The 15,791-nt window shown below is 39.3% G+C and overlaps 1 protein-coding gene across 2 annotated transcripts in view; it reads left to right on the forward strand.

The window, feature by feature from the left end:
- CERS6 (ceramide synthase 6) overlaps positions 1-15,791 on the forward strand; it is a 325,151-nt gene that overhangs the window by 37,725 nt on the left and 271,635 nt on the right. The gene's annotated exons all lie outside the window — the stretch shown is intronic.

A 15,791-nucleotide genomic window follows, 5' to 3' on the forward strand; every position in this document is an offset into this window, starting at 1 on the left:
TGCAACACAAATGTGGTATTAGAACTTGCAGCCAACTGTGCTGGGGCTCCCCACAGCTGATAAAGAGACTGAAGGGCCCACAACAACTACAAGCAGCTGAGCATTACAACAGCTGGCCAGGAGCATAACTCAGCCTCCCTGGGCGCCTACAGGGAGAGCAAACAGGCCACAGCAGAAGGATACACGTAGCCCACATAGGGGTCACCCCTGGAACATTGAGAACTGAGGGAAGCACACTGGAAGCCTCCTAAGCCATCACTTACATAAGGTCACCTATCCAAGAGCAGGAGACGTAGCTGACCTACCTAATACGTAGACACAAGCACAGGGAAAGAGGCAAAATGAAGAGGCAAAAGAATACATTCCAAGTAAGGGAACAGGACAAAACCCCAGAAAAGGAACTTAGTGAAACAGAAATGAGCAACCTACCTGACAGAGAGTTCAAACTAAGAGTGTTAAGGATGCTCACTGATCTGGGGAGAAGAATAGATGGACTCAGTGAGAATGTCAACAAAGAAATGGAAGATATAAAAAGAACCAATCAGAAATGAAGAATACAATACTGGAAATGAAAAACTCATTAGAGGGACTCAAAAGCAGAGTAGAGGATACAGAAGAACGGATCTGTGAGCTGGAAGAAAGACTAGAAGAAATTACCCAAGGTGAACAGGTAAAAGAGAAAAGAATTAAAAAGAGTGAGGACAGTCTAAGGGACCTCTGGGACAACATCAAGCGCACTAACATCCGTGTTATAGGTGTCCCGGAAGGAGAAGAGCGAGACAAGGGGCAGAGAATCTATTTCAAGAAATAATAGATGAAAACTTCCCTAACCTAAGGAAGGAAACAGACATCCAGGTACAGGAGGCACAGAGAGCCCCAAACAAGATAAACCCAAAGAGGCCCACACCAAGACACATCATAATCAAAATGTCCAGAATTAAAGATAAAGAGAGAATCCTAAAAGCCGCAAGAGAATGTCAAGTTACATACAAAGGAAACCCCATAAGGCTATCAGCTGACTTCTCAGCAGAAACCTTACAGGCTAGAAGAGAATGGCATGATATATTTAAAGTGCTAAAAGGAAAAAACTTACAGCCAAGAATACTCTACCCAGCAAGGTTATCGTTCAAAATGGAAGGAGAGATCAAAATTTTCCCAGATAAGCAAAAATTAAAGGAGTTTGTCACCAAGAAACCAGTGTTACAAGAAATGTTAAAGGGACTGATTTAAGGGGAAAAGAGAAGACCACAAATAGGAAAAATTATCTATTTCCACGATTAGAACGTAATGGATACAAATGCACAAAAAAGAGGTTGGATATGATATCAAAAACATAAAAGGAGGGAGGAGGGTAGTTAAAGAGTACAGCTTTCAGACAGAGGTCAAACTAAAGTGACCATCAATTCTGTATAGAAGAAGTAAGGAACAGAGAAGGACTACTAAAACACTGAGATAAAAAAAAAAAAAGTTAAAACATGGCAGTAAGTACATACTTATCAATAGCTACTTTAAACGTCAATGGACTAAATGCTCCAATTAAAAGGCATAGGGTGGCTGACTGGATAAAAAAACAAGACCCATATATATGCTGCATACAAGAGACACACTTCAGACCTAAAGACACTCACAAACTGAAAGTGAAGGGATGGAAAAAGATACTCCACGCAAATGGCAATGAAAAGAAAGCTGGGGTAGCAGTACTCATATCAGACAAAATAGACTTTAAAACAAAAACTGTAAACGAGACAAAGAAGGGCATTACATAATGATCAAGGGAACAATCCAACAAGAGGATATAACACTTGTAAATATCTACGCACCCAATGTAGGTGCACCTAAATATATAAAGCAATTATTAACAGACATAAAAACAGAAATAGACAGTAACACAATAATAGTAGGGGACTTTAACACTCCACTTACACCAACGGATAGATCATCCAAACAGAAGATCAATAAGGAAACATTGGCCTTAAACGACACACTAGAACAGATGGACCTAGTAGATATATACAGAGCATTCCATCCAAAAACCGAAGAATACACGTTCTTTTCAAATGCACATGGAACGTTCTCCAGGATTGATCACATATTAGGCCACAAAACAAGTCTCCATAAATTTAAGAAGATTGAAATAATACCAAGCATCTTTTCTGACCACTATGGTATGAAACTAGAAATCAACTATAGGAAGAAAATCAGAAAAGCCACAAATACATGGAGATTAAACAAAATGCTACTGAACAACGACTGGGTTAATGAAGAAATCAAAGAAGAAATCAAAAAATACCTGGAGACAAATGAAAATGAAAATACGACATGCCAGAATTTATGGGATACAGCAAAAGCGGTTCTAAGAGGGAAGTTTATAGCAATACAGGCCTATCTCAACAAACAAGAAAAATCTCAAATAAACAATCTAACAATGCACCTAAAGGAACTGGAAAAAGAAGAACAAACAAAGCCCAAAATCAGTAGAAGAAGGGAAATAATAAAAATCAGAGCAGAAATAAATGAAATAGAGACCAAAAAAACAATAGAAAAATTAATAAAACCAAGAGCTGGTTCTTTGAAAAGACCAACAAAATAGACAAACCTTTAGCTAGACTCACCAAGAAAAAAGAGAGAAGGCACAAATAAGTAAAATCAGAAATGAAAGAGGAGAGGTTACAACAGACACCTCAGAAATACAAAAGATTATAAGAGAATACTATGAAAAACTATATGCCAACCAATTCGACAATCTGGAAGAAATGGATAAATTCTTAGAATCATACAACCTTCCAAAACTGGATCAAGAAGAAGTAGAGAGTTTGAATAGACCAATCACCAGTAAGGAGATCGAAACAGTAATCAAAAACCTCCCCAAAAATAAAAGTCCAGGACCAGACGGCTTCCCTGGTGAATTCTACCAAACATTCAAAGAAGACTTAATACCTATCCTTCTCAAACTCTTCCAAAAAATTGAGGAGGGGGGGAAGCTCCCTAACTCATTCTACGAAGCTGACATTACCCTGATACCAAAACCAGACAAGGACAACACAAAAAAAGAAAATTACAGGCCAATATCACTGATGAACATCGATGCGAAAATCCTCAACAAAATACTAGCAAATCGCATACAACAATACGTTAAAAAGATTATACACCATGATCAAGTGGGATTTATTCCAGGTATGCAGGGATGGTTTAACATTCGCAAATCAATCAACGTAATACACCACATTAATAAAATGAAGAACAAAAATCACATGATCATCTCAATAGATGCAGAGAAAGCATTTGACAAGATCCAGCATCCATTTATGATAAAAACTCTGAATAAAATGGGTATAGAAGGAAAGTACCTCAACATAATAAAGACCATATATGAGAAACCCACAGCTAATATCATCCTCAATGGTGAAAAACTGAAAGCTATCCCTCTAAGAACAGGAACCAGACAAGGATGCCCACTGTCACCACTCCTATTTAACATAGTATTGGAAGTCCTAGCCAGAGCAATCAGGCAAGAGAAAGAAATAAAAGGGATCCAAATTGGAAAGGAAGAAGTGAAACTCTCACTATTTGCAGATGACATGATTTTATATATAGAAAACCCTAAAGAATCCACCAGAAAACTTTTAGAAGTAATAAACGAATATGGTAAAGTTGCAGGATACAAAATCAACATACAAAAATCAGTTGCATTTCTGTACACTAACAACGAAGTAGCAGAAAGAGAAATTAAGAATACCATCCCATTTACAATTGCAACAAAAAGAATAAAATACCTAGGAATAAACTTAACCAAAGAGGTGAAAGATCTGTACACCGAAAACTATAAAACATTTCTGAAAGAAATTGAAGAAGACACAAAGAAATGGAAAGATATTCCATGCTCTTGGATTGGAAGAATTAACATAGTTAAGATGTCCATACTTCTTAAAGCAATCTATAGATTCAATGCAATCCCTATCAAAGTTCCAACAACATTTTTCACAGAAATAGAACAAAGAATCCTAAAATTTATATGGAACAACAAAAGACCCCGAATAGCTAAAGGAATCCTGAGAAAAAAGAACAAAGCTGGAGGTATCACACTCCCTGATTTCAAAATATACTACAAAGCTATAGTAACCAAAACAGCATGGTACTGGCACAAAAACAGACACACAGATCAATGGAATAGAATCGAAAGCCCAGAAATAAACCCACACATCTGTGGACAGCTAATCTTTGACAAAGGAGCCAAGAACATACAATGGGGAAAAGAAAGTCTCTTCAACAAATGGTGTTGGGAAAACTGGATAGCCATATGGAAAAAAATGAAAGTAGACTCTTACCTTACACCATACACAAAAATTAACTCCAAATGGATTAAAGACTTGAATGTAAGACCTGAAACTGTGAAAGTTCTAGAAGAAAACATAGGCAGTACGCTCTTCGACATCAGTCTTAGCAACATCTTTTCAAACACCACATCTGACCGGGCAAGAGAAACAATAGAAAAAATAAACAAATGGGACTACATCAAACTAAAAAGCTTCTGCACAGCAAAGGAAACCATCAACAAAACGAAAAGACAACCTAACAATTGGGAGAAGATATTTGCAAACCATACATCTGATAAGGGCTTAATCTCCAAAATATATAAAGAACTCATGCATCTCAACAACAAGAAAACTACCAACCCAATTAAAAAATGGGCAAAAGACCTGAACAGACATTTCTCCAAAGAAGATATACAGATGGCCAACAGACACATGAAAAGATGTTCAAAATCACTATCAGGGAAATGCAAATCAAAACTACAATGAGATATCACCTCACGCCCGTCAGAATGGCTATAATTAACAAGACAGGAAACAACATGTGTTGGAGAGGTTGTGGAGAGAAGGGAACTCTCATACACTGCTGGTGGGAGTGCAAACTGGTGCAGCCACTATGGAAAACAGTATGGAGATTCCTCAAAAAGTCAAGGATAGAACTACCATATGATCCAGCTATTCCACTGTTGGGTATTTATCCAAAGAACTTGAAAACACCAATTTGCAAAGGTACATGCACCCCTGTGTTCATTGCAGCCTTATTCACGATAGCCAAGACTTGGAAGCAACCTAAGTGCCCATCAAGGGACGAATGGATAAAAGCTGTGGTATATATACACAATGGAATACTACTCAGCCATAAGAAACTTGATGAAATCCAGCCATTTGTGACAACATGGATGGACATTGAGGGCATGATGCAAAGTGAAATAAGTCAGAGGGAGAAGGTCAAATACCGTATGATTTCCTTCATTAAATAGTAGATAATAACAACAATAAACAAACACATAGAGACAGAGATTGGATTGGTGGTTACCAGAGGGGAAGGGGGGAGGGAGGAGGGTGAAAGGGATAATTGGGTACATGTGTGTGGTGATGTGTTGTAATTAGTATTTTGGTGGTGAACATGATGTAATCTATGCAGAAATAGAAGTACAATGATGTACACCTGAAATTTTTACAATGTTATAAACCAATGTTACTGCAATAAACAAAAAATTTAAAAAAAAAAAAAAAAAAAAAAGATGAAAAGGTTAAGAAAGCCATTTGACTCCATGGGAGGAGCTCCTAGTCTGTTGGGTCCCCATTCTATCGCCCTTACCTGGGACACTACTACACAGCGTGTGTTGAAGTGATAGTGGGCACATCACTTTATATCTCTGCATCTTACCTGCGTGCTCACAGGGTAGCTGTGGGAGTCCCATAAAACATAAAAAAAATTTCTGTGTATACTTTGAAAGTACTGCACATAAAATATTATTATTTGTGTAGTACTTATTTATATCATGTTTCTCATCTTATTTGTTTCTAGTAGCAGCCCTAGATTTTAGAGGAAGCTAGCATAATCAGAAAACATGTTTCACATAGAAATTTTCTCGATTAGCTTGAGGTTTCCATTTAAGTTCTTAAAGGAAAACTTTATTTTCAGCTTCATGGCTACGAGGTGGAGTTTGGACCTGATCTAACCTTTTTCTGACAGTTTGCAACTGTCATTATCAAGAGTCCTCAAGTGTGTGTGTGTGTGTGTGTGTGTGTGTGTTTTTATTTATATATATATTTTTTTGTGAAATTTTTGTTGTATATTATTGTTTATCAGTCACTGTATAAGTACATCCCTCCACCCCTTGTGCCTACCCCCCCTAGTCCCTGGTAACCACCAAACAGTTCTCTCTGTCTGTGTGTTTGTTTATCTTCCACATATGAATGAAGTCATGCACTGTTTGTCTTTCTCTTTCTGGCTTATTTCGCTTAACATAATACCCTACAGGTCCATCCATGTCGTTGCAAATGGAATGATTTTGTCTTTTTTTATGGATGAGTAGTATTCCGCGGTATATACATACCACATCTTCTTTACCCAATCATCAATTGAGGGACACTTGGGTTGCTTCCATGTCTTGGCTATAGTGAATAATGCTGCGATGAACATAGGGGTGTATAAGCCTCTTTGAATTGTTGATTTCAGGTTCGTTGGGTAGATACCCAGTAGTGGGATAGCTGGATCATAAGGTATTTCTATTTTTAATTTTTTGAGGAATCTCCATACTGTTTTCCATACAGGCTGCACCAGTTTGCACTCCCACCAGCAGTGGATTAGGGTTCCCATTTCTCCACAGCCTCTCCAGCATTTGTTGTTTTTGTGTGTGTGTGTTTTGACCTTATTACTGCTATTTGTAGTTTTTTTTATTGCCTCTCAGGCTGAGAGCTGTTAACTCATGCCGTCAATACACCTGCCTCTAAAGGTCTTCTATCCACTCTGCCATTCCTAATCCAGTGTAGACAGAGAAATCAGACCTGGATATTTCATGATTATGTCTAAAATGTAAGTACACTGCTATGAATCATGGCCTGAAGAGCACATGGGTAGCCAGGAAAGCTTACTCTGAAGAGAGCCAGTTAGTATACTTTTTAGAGGAAATAAAGTATGGTAGACAGGATATTTTAGGTATGAAGAGGGTGACTGAGTTATATGTTAGAAACAGTTTTATCTAGTCATAGTAGAAGTCATTTACTTGGATTTAAAAATTCAACAACTATTGGCTGAGTACCTTTTATGTACCGTAAGGCAGTTAGTAAATCATGAACAAATAAAATGTGTCAGGTGTTGATAAGTACCATAAAAATAAATAAATAAGGAAGGAAGGAAGTAAGGAAGGAAAGGAAATAAAGGACGATAGATACATAAATACATACATAAGAGGAATGGGAGTGCTGCAGGTGAGCTTTTTTGTAGGTGGTCAGGGAAGAACTCTCTAAATAGGTGACCTTTGAGCAGAGAACTGAAGGAGATGTGGGAGCCAAAAGCAAGTGCAATGGCCCTGAGGCAGTATCTGCTTGACTTGATCCACAAAAAGGTGGGGGGTCAGTGTGGCTGCAGCAGGGTGAGCCACGTGGAGAGCAGAGGAGGTGTGTGTGGCCGCAGGGCTGACCGTGTAGGGCCTTGGAGACCCCTGTGAGGCCATTGGCTTTTGCTCTGAGTGACATGGGAAGGCCTGACTAGGTTTTGAGCAGCAGTGACATGAGCTGACTGACCTGCTGCCATAACGGAGCTCAGACGCAGGGAAAGCATTTAGGAGACTCATGTGAAATCCAGAGGAGAGATGTCGGTGGCTTTGAAATATCAGAATCTAAGGATGCTTGAGTAAGTGGAGGAGATCAGTTAGGGAGGCCCTTGTGAATAACGATGGAAAACTGCAACTGGTCTTAAATGGAAGGCTCCTGGCGCCATGCCTCCTGTGCATGTCCCGCGCCAGCCCTGCACCCTGAGCACTTCCTAATGGGCTAGTCTTCTAGCCACTGTCTTCACTTCCCCATTTCTTCCCTAGCAGAGGAAACCTCAAAATAAAAACATTTAAATTTTATTTATAGTCTTCAGTTTTATAAACCGCACAATTCTGAAAATAGTCAGATTGCTAAAAGGTTGGCCAGCATTTGAAACCCCTTTCTAAGATTATCAGTAACCTCCTTGTGGAATTTAGTGGCATTTCTTCCTTTCCAGTCGCCCTCCACCTTGACTCCTCAAAACTCCTCTTCTGGCTTCCACGATTCTGCAACTTTTTAGGTCATCCTATTGCTGTGTGTTCAATCTTTCTTTTTTTCCTGACACTTGATGTGTGTGTCCACCAAGATCACGCCCTCCACCCTTTGCTCTTCTCTTTTTTAAGTACTCTCTGGGTGAATTCATTACTTTTTTAGGTTACACCATCCTTAGGCAGGGGTCACGGATCCCCAGCTCCAGCTCTGAGAGGTCGGCTCTGTGTTGGTCTATATTTTATTAAAACATGCTCCCTGTCCCCATTTCTCTTATTGGTGCTTCCATTCTTCTTGTCTCAAAATAGAGCCCAGCCTGACACATTTTTCTGTTCCATTTCTTTTCCAATCTGTTTTCAAATCTTAGAGAGCTTTTTTTTTGGAATGTCTTTCAGCTTTATACTTTCTTCTCTCATAATAGACACTCCACAGCCCCAGCCTTACCATTTTATTCTTGGGTTCCAGCTACAGCCTATGATTGGCTAATTTTGCTTCCAGCCTCCCTCAGCTCTAGTCCTTCTGACGCAACAGTGATAATTCATTCAACAAATATTTACTGAATGCTTATTGTATGCCAGGCACTGTTGTAGGCACGATGATTTAAAACAGGCAATTGGCCTGTCCTCTAGGAGCTCACATTCTAGAGTGAGGAGGAGACAGTGAACTAAATATGTAGAGAAATACAGTCGGCTCTCGGTATCCGTGGGTTTTGCATCGGTGGTTGCTTGAATCTGCGGATGCCCGTGATTACGGAGGGCCGACTGACTGTATGTGTTCGTTGTACTACGCCATTTTGTGTAAGGGACTTGAGCATCTGTGGATTTTGGAATCAATACCCCGCGGATACGGAGGGACAACAGTGTATATGTTTGCTGGTGTTTTGTGCTAAGAGGAGAAAAACAAAAAGACAGGGGAGAGGGCTAGGGGTAAGGAGTGTCAGATTAGAAAGAGGTTTACTGTTTAAAATGAGGTGGTCAGGAAGGGCTCACAGAGAAAGTGACTTAAAAAAATTTTTTTTATTGACACAAAATATGTATAACAAAATTTTACCATTTTAACCATATTTGAGTGTACAATTCAGTAGTGTTAGTACATTCGCATTGTTGTGCAATCATCACCACCATCCATCTCTAGAACTTTATCTTCCCAAACTGAAACTCTGTCCGCTTTAAACAGTAACTCTCCATTCATCCCTCACCCCAGCCCTTGGTACCACCATTCTACTTTCTTCTATATAAACTTGACAACTCTAGGTACCTCATATAAGGGGAATCATACAATATTGGTCCTTTCGTGTCTGGCTTATTTCACCTAGCATAGTGTCTTTAAGGTTCATCCATACTGTAGCGTGTGTCAGAATTTCCTTCCTTTTTAAGACAAAATAATATTCCATTGTATGTGTGTAACACATTTTGTTTATCCATTCATCTGTTGATGGACATTTGGCTTGTTTCCACCTTTTGGCTCTTGTAAATAGTGTTGCTATAACATGGGTGTATAAATATCTCTTTGAGTCCCTGCTTTCAATTCTTTGGGGTATATACCTAGAAGTGGAATTGCTGCGTCATATGGTAATTGTATATTTAATTTTTTGAGGAACTGCCATATTATCTTCCACAGTGGCTGTGCCATTTTACATTCCCAAGAAGGTAACTTTTTTTTTTTTTTTTTAAAGATTTTATTTATTTATTTTTTCCCCCAAAGCCCCAGTAGATAGTCGTATGTCATAGCTGCACATCCTTCTAGTTGCTGTATGTGGGACTCAGCCTCAGGATGGACGGAGAAGTGGTGCCTCGGTGCGCGCCCGGGATCCGAACCCAGGCCGCCAGCATCGGAGCGCGCACACTCAACCACCAAGCCACGGGGCCGGCCCCCAAGAAGGTAACTTTTGAGTGAAGACCTAAGGAGGTGAGGAAGCGAGCTGAGAGGATATCTGGGGAACATCTTGGGTGGAGGGAACTCCGCATGCAAGGGCCCTGAGGTGGGAGTGTGGCTGCCACGTGAGGCTTGGTAAAGAGGTCACTGTAACTGAATGTCAGGGAAGGTGAAGAAGTAGAAAATGAGGTCAGAGAGCGAACCAGTGTCCAAATTATATAGGGCCTTGTAGGCCACTGTAAGGATTTTGACTTTACCCTCAGTGATATGGAGAGCCCTCAGAAGGTTGCATCTTATTAATCTTTCTTTTTTTTTTTTTTTGTGAGGAAGACCAGCCCTGAGCTAACATCCGATGCCAATCCTCCTCTTTTGTGCTGAGGAAGACTGGCCCTGGGCTAACATCCATGCCCATCTTCCTCTACTTTATGTGGGACGCCGCCACAGCATGGCTTGACAAGTGGCGTGTCAGTGCGCACCTGGGATCCGAACCAGCGAACCCCGGGCCGCCACAGCGGAGCGTGCGCACTTAACTGCCTGCACCACGGGGCTGGCCCCGGTATTAATCTTTCTTAAATCCTACTATCATGAGATCAAACCCCATCTTAAAAATCAGTAAGCCTTCCCAAGCCCTTACCATTCAGTGCAAATTGCTGTAATTCCACTTGTCCAACCATATATCCCATAGCTTCCCATAAACTTGCTCGTGTTACACTCAGGCTTAACTCCTGGCTTCTCCCTGTTACGTTAATTTCTGGCTGTCTATGGCTCACGTGCTTCCTTCTGTGTGGAATTTCCTCACTCTCTTCTCTGCCAGTTCCATCTCACTATGAGCTTTTCCTCTCTCAATTACTGGTTGCCCTTATAGTCACTGTTGTCATTTAGCACAACATTATTTTTGTTTTGTGTCTTTATCTCTCCAATTAGGTGATAAGAGACTAGGTCAAGAGTCATTTAGAATAGACCTAGAGGTCTCCTGTAGTGAAAGAATAGTGATGGGCAATTATTATTTATATCCATAAACCCTCCCCATCCAAAAAAGGATAAGCTGGGGTGGCCACATAGACTTGTACAATAAATGTTTGTGGATAGGTTGATTCTATACTTGTTGGTGAGCCTATTTTGCTAGTTTATGTAGGTGATAAAATTAAGTAGGGCCCAATTATGCCTGTTTCCCTAGAATGTCTAAATTAGCATTTTAAAAGCTAAAACCTAAAGGGCTGTCTTTATATTTGCTGTACCATTTTTTTTTTAATTAGCTCTCCATCGTGAAGACTGAAGCATGCCAATTAAACACTTATCCAATTATTAGAGCTTCAAAGGAAAACAGTGGATTAGAAATTCTTCCTGTTAATTTTGTTACTTAAAAATAATTAACCACAGTTTGCAAAGTTTTAAAGCATTTAAGACAAGTATATTCATTTAAAAGTCTCACATCAAACACTGTAGGAACTGAATTCTACTCAATGTGGGTTTTCTGCTAGCTCATGTCAGTTCATACTTTCTAACTATATGGAAAGTATGCATTATATAGCCTGGAAATGATTCAGTGAGTTGTTACCCTGAGCAAGCCTGTCTATATTAACATAATTATATAACAAGCATCTTGTAGCCACCACCAAGAATAAAAAATTATTAACATTTTGCCACTTTAGGTTCATCTTTTTTCATAAAGGAAATAGGACATCACAGATAAAATTTACTTGGTCTTTCATCTCCAGTTTCATTCTTCTCTCCCATCCTATGGTCAACCACCGTCATGAATTCAGTGCCTCTCCTTCTAGTTTATTTCTTATACGTTTGCATATTTAGGTATGTATTTATGAATTAAATACAGTATTATTTTATTAGCATTTAAAAAATTTACTTAGGTTTTATTATAGTTATCCCCACAGAGACAGAACCAATAGGATATATATATAATCTCTTTATATATGTATAAAAATATGTATATATATGTCTCTTTATATAAAGAGATTTATTATAAGGAATTGGCTCATGTAGTTATGGAGACTGAGATGTCCCAAGAGCTGCAGTTGGCAAACTGGAGACCCAAGAGAGCCGATGGTGTAAGTTCCAGTCTGAGTTTGAGTCCAAAGATAGGAGAAGACCAATGTCACAGCTCAAAGACAGATGGAAAGAGGAAATTTACATGAATGATATAGTTATCACTGTATAACCTGCTTTTCTGAGGCATTCTTTGATATGGATGCAAGTTACTTATTTTAACTGCTACATAGTAATTCTGTGTTATGAGTATAGTATTTTACTCATGCATTTACTTATTGATGAATAAATGTTTTTGTACATCTCTTTAAACATATAGTAAGGCCTCTCTAGATGGAATAGCCTCCTTTGGCAATTGGCTGTTATTTAAAGCATACTGCACATTTGCTGGGTACCTCACAACTGAGTGAGATGCATCGGGGTGTAAGAGATGGAGAGTAACTGTTCCAGTCGCTGAGGGACGCAGTAGGAGCACAAGGTCCAGTTGCTGCCTTTGAAAAGCTCTAAATCCAATTGATGAGTCAGACTCACCAGATTCATGGGATAGACTTCATAGGGACTCCAGGATAATTTGTTCCTATTTTTGCTACTTATGATGCTGTTAACCAACTGACTCTTTCTTAGTTCAAACTCCTCAAAAAAGAAGATCTGACTGGTGGCCAAAAATATAGTAACTTTCACAAGGAATGAAATGTTTCATTTAAAGCAGATTTGAATCAGTTAGAGTGCTAACTTTCCCTATTGTAAAGTTTTAGTGGCTAAAAAATTAGGCTCATTTTTATTATTGACTTAATATTGACATATTATTGACAAGGAAGAGAACATACTTTTCTTCAATTAAATATATTGCCTAGGTTATAATAAAATATATTTCTCCCAATGGATTAATTTTTAAATAATTAATTTTGAAATAAATTCGTACTTACAGAAAAGTTGCCAAATGGAACAAAGAACTCTTTTACCCTCAGATTCCCCAGTTGTTAACATTTTACTGTATTTGCTCTATGGTATGTATTCTGTGTGTGTGTGTGATCCTTTGTCTTTTTCTTAACCTTATGAGAACAAGCTGCTGACATGATGTCCCATCCCCTCTAAGCACTTGAGTATGCGTTTCCTCCAAACAGGGATGCTGTTCTACATAACCAGTACACAACACTCCAAATCAGGAAGCCAGCTTTCGTACCACACTACCATTCACTTCACAATGTCAGCATTATAAACTCAACAAGGGCTCTTTTTCCTGGTCCAAGATCCTGTCCAGGAATATGTATTGCATTTAATTTTTGTGTCTCTTTAGACTCCTTCAGTCTGGAAAATTTCCTCAGTCTTTCCCTATCTTTTGTATCCTTGACAGTTTTAAAGAGTACAAGCCTTTAATAAAGTAGAATGTGGTATCTTTCTGATACTTCCTCCTGACTAGGCTCCGTTAATGCCTTCTGGGTGGAGTGTCACAAAAATGATGCTGTGTTCCTCCCAGGGCATCATATGGGAGTCACAAGATGCTGCCCTGTCCCACCACTGGTGATGTTGACCTTAATTACGTGGTCATGTTAGTTTATGCCAGGTTTATTCATACTAAATTTACTCTTTTCCTCTTTGTAATTGATTAGTATTTTGTGAGAAGTTTTCCCAAAATGTTGCCAACATCTTGTTCCTTATCAAATCTCTTCCTACCAATATCCGTTAACAACTCTCACCTGAATCAGCTACCTCTGTGACACTTGCCAAATGGTGCTTTCTATTTCCATCATTCTTTCTATATGTGTTAGCTGATGTTCTGCTCTAAGGAAGATTTTTCTCTTCCTCTCCCCACTCCTTCCCTCCCTCCCTCCCTTTTTCCTTCCTTCCATTCATTCATCCTTCCTTCTCTAGGAGGGTTCTTTCAGATTCATAACCATCAGATATTTCAAATTTGATATTCTTGATCTTGTACCTTAAGCCCTCTAGAGAATGGGTCCTAGGTAAATTTAACACATAGGTAACAAATGGGCTGACATAGAGGTCATGCCTCTATTCTTAGACAGTTGCCTATTTAAAATTGTTATCACTAAGCCTGAAGGCACTTAGTTCTTGGTTTTCTTATTTGCCCTCATCTGTCTTCTATGATTGACCCTGATCTACTGTGTTCCAAGTGTATGGTAGAAAAGAAAGATGCCTCCTGCCTGGGAAAACACAGAGCTGATAAATCTTTTCTCAATAACTGCTGTCCATGGTTTGGAAAACATTAATTTACAATAGGATTGTGACATCAGCGTTAGAATAAATTCATAAATTCAGGGCATTTAGTGTGATATCTGCAAGAAATCAGCAAATTTTGTGTAAAATAGCAAAGCCTCCTGAGTTGAAACAATTGAGTTGTGCTAAGTTAAAATCGACAAATGACATAAAAAGTCGGGTTTCTTGCATACACAGGCCAGCACATTTTTTCAGGTCAAATTCACTTTCTCCCTGGATAAGGCTTAAATGAACACTTCCATCTCTGCCTCTGAGCCACCCCCTTCCTTTTAAGCTTCTATCCTTCCTTAAGTAGCATCCATGTACCCTTTCTGTAGATACCTTGGTATCTCAAATCAGGTTGCTATCAAGTGTTTTTAGATTTAGGGGCCATTTTGGTCTTTTGGACTAGAATAAATGTGCAAAAATATAAGTGGAAAATAAGCACTGTAAATATATGGATGTGTTCAAAAGGGAAATGAGTTGTCCTAACGGGATGGAATTAAAGGTGATTTTTAGCTTAGGTGATTTTACAATAAAAAGAGAGAAAATGGTGGTTGCTCTCCATGCATTTTATTGTTGTCATTTTATAAGAAGTAATTTAAAAAATATCATTTGTGGTGAAACTGTTTAAAAATGTTAGAATTCGTGTTCAATAAAAGAGAGCATTTGGTCAAGTGAGCACAGGGGCTTTCAGGAACCAACTGAGAGTATAGAATCAGTCCTTAAAGAAGAAGAAAGACTACCAAGAGGGAATTAGTCTGAATTCCTTTGTAGCCAGTATGTCTGCACAGCAATAATGGCAATAAAGAAAATGGGATTACCATTTAAATTACCATCTAATAATGATGATGACTTTGGTGAACTCTGAAATCGACCCAAGGTAGATAAGAGATATATGAAGTCTTCTTTTAGATATTTTTTTAGATATTAATTGTTGAGTCTTCATTTGTCTCCTGGTTGGATCCACTGTTTCCTTGATCCTATCCCTCCTTCTTTCATGGTTTACATCTACATTTTGCTAGAGCACATCAATAAATAACTTCCTATAAAAGGATGTTTAAAAAGTAAGTGTTGGGGCCGACCCGGTGGCGCAAGCGGTTGGGTGCGCGCGCTCCGCTGCGGCGGCCCGGGGTTCGCTGGTTCGGATCCCGGGCGCGCACCGACGCACTGCTTGGCAAGCCATGCTGTGGCGGCGTCCCATGTAAAGTGGAGGAAGATGGGCACAGATGTTAGCCCAGGGCCGTCTTCCTCAGCAAAAAAAGAGGAGGATTGGCGGATGTTAGCACAGGGCTGATCTCCTCACAAAAAAAAAAAAAAATAATAAGTGTTGGGCTGGCCCGGTGGCTTAGCGGTTAAGTGCGCGCGCTCCGATGCGGGCGGCCCCGGGTTTGGATCCTGGGTGTGCACCGACGCACCACTTCTCCGGCCATGCTGAGGCTGCGTCCCACATACAGCAGCTAGAAGGGTGTGCAGCTATGACATACAACTATCTACTAGGGCTTTGGGGGAAATAAATAAATAAATAAATAAATAAAATTATTTAAAAAAAAGTGTTCAGGGTCCTTGTGTTTTTTCCTTTTATTTGCTTTTCTTATCTATCTATCACCTCCCATTAAATTGATAGTTTGGCTAATT

Source organism: Ceratotherium simum, chromosome 9, assembly GCF_057802395.1.
Source record: "Ceratotherium simum simum isolate JZ-2026a chromosome 9, ASM5780239v1, whole genome shotgun sequence".
NCBI classification, from domain to species: domain Eukaryota; kingdom Metazoa; phylum Chordata; class Mammalia; order Perissodactyla; family Rhinocerotidae; genus Ceratotherium; species Ceratotherium simum.